We start from the raw sequence: 5356 nt of genomic DNA on the forward strand, positions 1-5356 counted from the left end.
TCTTTCTTTCTTTCTTTCTTTCTTTCTTTCTTTCTTTCTTTCTTTCTCTCTCTCTCTCTCTCTCTCTCTCTCTCTCTCTTTCTTTCTTTCTTTCTTTCTTTCTTTCTTTCTTTCTTTCTTGCCTTGGGTGTCCAAAGAGCCCTTTTTTGTTTTTTTTCTTTCCTTTCTTTCTTTCCTTCTTTCTTTCCTTGGGTGTCCAAAGAACCCTTTTTTGTTTTGTCTTGCCTTGTCTTGTCTTTCTTTCTTCCTTCCTTCCTTTTTTTTTTTCAAGAGAGGGAGAGGGGAGGGGCAGAGGAAGAGGGAGAGAGTATCTTAAGTAGGTTCCACTCCCAGCGCAAAGCCCCACACAAGGCTCCATCTCAGCACTCTGAGATCATGACCTGAACTGAAATTATTTAACCGACTGAGCCACCCAGGTACCTCAGAAGAGACATTTCATTACTCCAGTTGGGATTTGTTAAAACAAGAAATCACATTCTCTCAAAAAGCTACATTTAATAAGGCACTTATTGTTGTTTTTTTCATATGTTCTGCATAACATTGGGCTCAACAATTAGAGGCATCTTGGCTTTTTGTGTACACTAAGGATGTTGGCTTCTCTGCAGAGGGCAGAAAGAAAGCGCAAAGAAACGTGGCAAACCTGGAAATTGCTAATGAATCCCACTGCAATTCATTCAACATGAAAATGGTCAAGAATCATTTATGATGGAATAATGACCAACCTTGCTCAAAGCAACTGAAAATAAAGTTAAAAACAAAACAAAACAAAAAAACAAAAATGAAAACAAAACAGTATTTGGGAAAAGATTCACTCAACACAGTAAGAGAAAAAGTGGCTTTTCTCTGCCCCCAACACCCAAAGCTTTAGAATATTTTTATAAGTGGCAAAATGATCAGGGAAAGGGGAGAGTTCTGTCTTTTGAGAATGTTCAAAAAATAACACTCCATTAGAGGAGTAATCTAGCCTTTTTTGAGAACATATGTAGCAGTCTCAAGAGATCAGTATTATTTTCCCCATTTTAAAGATAAGGAATCGAAGGCTCTGGGAAGTTAATTATTTTCCACATAGAGAGGAAGTTGCAAAATACAAACTCAAATCCAATTCGTGCTTTCTCCAAAACCAGTGCTCTTTTCAGAACAAGTGGCCAATTTCAAAATTAAAGATTATATACATATATATATATAATCTGCACAGTTTCTGGAAAAAGCCATGTTTTGCTATTAAGATCTGACTTGAAATTCAATTATGTTCATACATTATATGCTACTACTCAGAAAGCTAAAAAAAATGGAAGGGTAATTGAAATACAGTTGCTTGACCTCACGTTCTTACTCTAAATCAGAGAAAATATAAATTTTCCCAGGGGTAGCATGAAGGACAATTAACAACAATAATAGGGCAGTTCGGAAATATCTGTGCCTTTTCTGATGAAAATTCCACAGTAACTGAAACCACCTTGTCCTGTCATATCATTGTGAGCAGACCTGAGATGGAATGCCAGTTTCACTTGTGAAGTAATAGGGAAGAGCACTTACTTTTCTAAAACCTCAGTTTTTGCATCTGTACAATGGGATCCTAACAGTGCATATCTCATAAAATGATGATATGCATGTAAAAGCTGTAGTGTAGCAGTTAGCACATAGTAAGGATCTATTAGTTAATGATTTTTATTATTAACACACTAGCTGGCAATCTCGATACCTCACAGCGCAGAGCACAATTGTAGTTTTCCCAAATAAAAATTATCTACTCCTCAGTTGTTTGAGTTCCTTGTTGACACATCTTCCACCAGTATTTTAAGAACTTCTTTTCTGCAAGGTGTAAATATTGGCCAATTACTTTTATAATGGCTTGAAGAGATTGTAGAGTTGCAACACATTCTGTGTGAGATGGTACCTTTGCTAGAACAAACATTTTTCACTACAAATAAAAAGAAGCCTTACTTAAAAACTTGTGCATTAATTTTCTTCATTACCATATTTTAGGTTTTCATATTTACTCCTTTAACATGAACTACATACAGTTAAATGTATCTTCAAATTCTACCTGCCAACACACATAATAAATAGAAATACTAGGGCAGCTGTGTTATGATCAGCAAAGTAATGCACCTTGCCAAGATGTCCATGTCCTAATCCCCCAAACCTGTCAATATATTATCTTACATGGCATTTTGTGGGTGTGATTAAATGAAGGATTTTGAGATGGAAAGATTATCCTGGATTACCTGGGGAGGTCCACTGTAAACACAGGGATTGTTACAAGAGAAGGCAGAAGGGCCAGAGTCAGAGAAGGTGTGAGTCAGTAGGGTACCATTGCTGGAAAGGGGGCCACAAGACAAAAAAAATGGAGATAGTTTCTAAAAGCTGGAAATAACAAGGGACACATTCTCATCCAGAGTCCCCAGAGTGAACACAGCTCTCCTGACACTTTGCTTTTGGTTCTATAGATAGGACCAATTTTTGGACCTCTGATGTCCGGAAATGTAAGATAATAAACTCCTGCTGAATAATGTGATATAGGTTTAGTATTTTCTTTTTCATTATGATTGTTGTTCCTGCCGATTTATTTATTTACTTACATATGGAACTTAGACCATTCCTTCTCACAGATTACAAGAGAAACTATTGAAAATAAAGGGAATTTAGTCAGTGTCTATTATTTTAATACACAAATTGCTTCCTATGGTTAATACGTTTACTAAACTCATCCTCAATTCAAAATAGGGCAAAGCTAACTTTGTCAAGAATACAACAAAAACTGATCAAAATCTTAAGTATTAAAGCAAAAATAATATTCAATGATCAATTCCACATTAACATTCCCCAGGCTCAGGGGACCCCGTATTTGTGTCTCTAATCAAAAAAGAACATGTCCACTAGCTGGTAAATTAAGGATGTTGACTTGCTTGTATAAATCTGAACTTCTTTGAATTAGAACTAATACTCTAATTATGTGGTTATATGATATTTTTTCTGATATTTGAATTCAGTTTGTATATTTGTCTGCTCTGGCTGCCACAACAAAATTCCACAGACTGAGTGGCTTAAACAGCAGAACTTTATTTTGTCACAGTTCTGGAGGCCGGAAGTCCAGGATCAAAGAATCATCAGGGTTGTTTTCTGATGAAAGCACTTTTCCTGGCTTCTCTGTGTCCTCACATGGCCTTTCTCTGAGAGATCTCTGTTGTCTCTTCCTGTAATGACACAAGTTTTATCCGATTAGGGTCCCACCCTTATGACCTCATTTAACCTTGTTACCTCTTTAGAGACCCTCTCTCCAAATACAGTCGCTTTGAGCTTCAACATGAATTTTGAGGGAACACAATTCTGTCTATAACAGCTTTCTCAAGGGATGAAAATAGAAAGATAGTTGAAAACAAGTAGTGAGAGAAGAAAATTGTATTCTACTCCATTGTAATCTTGTGCTCTCTTTGGGACTAATTAGAGTTGGGACTTCTATTTGAAAACATGTTTTAAATTTTACCTGTTGTCATAAATTAATTCTGAAGAAAATTCCTTACGTTTACTTTTCTGTGCATAGTGTTATTCTTTCCTATTAGTCTGAGACTTAGATATGCAGAGGAAAATGATAACATTTAAAAATACACATAAATATATGCCACGTGCCATGTTATAAAGAATGTGTGAAGAAACTTCTAATTTTTTGAAAATCTAACACTTATTCTGATCATAATAAGTTAATTTTGAGCAAAGGAGAATTCATTACATAGTTACAACATTTGTGTTTTTGGCCAAAAAAAAAAAAATGTTAACTGAATTCCTATGCTTTGTTACTAGGAAAAAAGATGATTGTCAGACCCTGGATGTGACTTGAGATAATCTTAAGAAATACTGTAAGTATGTGAAAGTTTAATGTTCAGTTTTCTCTGAGCTACTCATGTGTTGACAAGCTCAGGCCATCTTTTGGCTTTTGAACTAGGTTAACAGAATTTCCACCTTCATTTTACCCCTGCCATCTTGCTTTCCTACCACTCTTCTTGGAATAGAGATCTATGTTATCTGGATTTGGAAATACCCTAGAGAAAAATTCCTTTGCTGAAAATTATGAAAGAAAATGTCTATAATATATGATCCATGGCAACATTACGTGAAATTCCCCTTTCAAGCCTGGGGATTATCTTTCCAGCCTGATCCTTCATTTTGTCCTGTGTGATGGTGAAATCTTTGCAATGGACAAGGTCTCTCTTGGACGATGATACCACCATTGCATCTCTCCACTCTCTCCCCACCCCCAATTAAGTTCATTTTCCACTGAGACATCTTCTCAAAGAGTCATTCAGATAAACACCCCTTCCCCATGCCTACAACTCCTCAAAGGGTTTAGACTAAGATCCAAACTCCAGTTTTTATGTTATGCCTCCTTTTCATCATTTTGGCCTTGATGCAACTCTCACCCATTTTGATAGCTGTTCCCTGACTGCCCTGGGTGAGGTCCCACCCCAGTCCCCACCAGTCAGTCTCTCACTGTTGTCCTATTTTACTTTCTTCATAGGATGTGCCACTCTTGAATATCTATCTATACATTTATTCTGTCTTACCTGTGTCGTGTCAGTTTTTCTCCATTACTGTCTTAGGTTCATTAGGGCAGAAAATTTTGCCCATCATGTTCATGGCTGTACCCCTATGCTAGTTAACACTGGCATATATAGCAGGCACTTGCATTATTTTCTTATTTCTTACTTATTATTCCTCTGTAGCAAATTACCAACAGACATGGAGGCTTAAGGCAAGTCAAATATACTATTTCATGGTTTTATAGGTCAGAAGCCCAGGGCTAGTTAAGGTAAGTCCTCTCCTCAGCCTCTCATGAGGGTGAAATCAAGCTATCAGCCAAGGTACATTATTTTCTGGAGCTTGGAGTTCTTTTTTTCAAGTTTATGTAGCTTTTGGCAGAATTCAATTGTGTATCGTTGTAGCACTGAGGCTCCTGTTCTCTTGCTGGCTATAGACCAGTGGCTGCTCCCAGCCCCTGAGGCTTTCTGTAGTTTCCTGCATGTAGCTCCCCTTAATAGGCCCTATCATGCTTTGAACCTGGTCTGACTTATGTCCCTGGTAGCCATCGCCTAATTAAGTCAGGCCCACCCACACTCAAGGGGAGAGTGTTATGCAAGGTGTACACCCTGGGAGTAAGGGGTATCTTGGGAGACATCTTAGAATTCTGTCAACCATATGCTCAACAAATTCTGAATTTATGAAATGGTGTCACTCCATATCCACAACAAATTTGTCAGATTGCCAAAATGAAGTCAGTAAAGAAGTATTTTTTATACTAAGAAGCATTTTTGTTTCTCTGTTTTCATCTAATGCTATATGTACCTTCCTATAACTAAAT

This window comes from Callorhinus ursinus, unplaced genomic scaffold, assembly GCF_003265705.2.
Source record: "Callorhinus ursinus isolate GAN/ISIS: 27379988/994484 unplaced genomic scaffold, GSC_fseal_2.0 scaffold14, whole genome shotgun sequence".
Taxonomy (NCBI): Eukaryota; Metazoa; Chordata; class Mammalia; order Carnivora; family Otariidae; genus Callorhinus; species Callorhinus ursinus.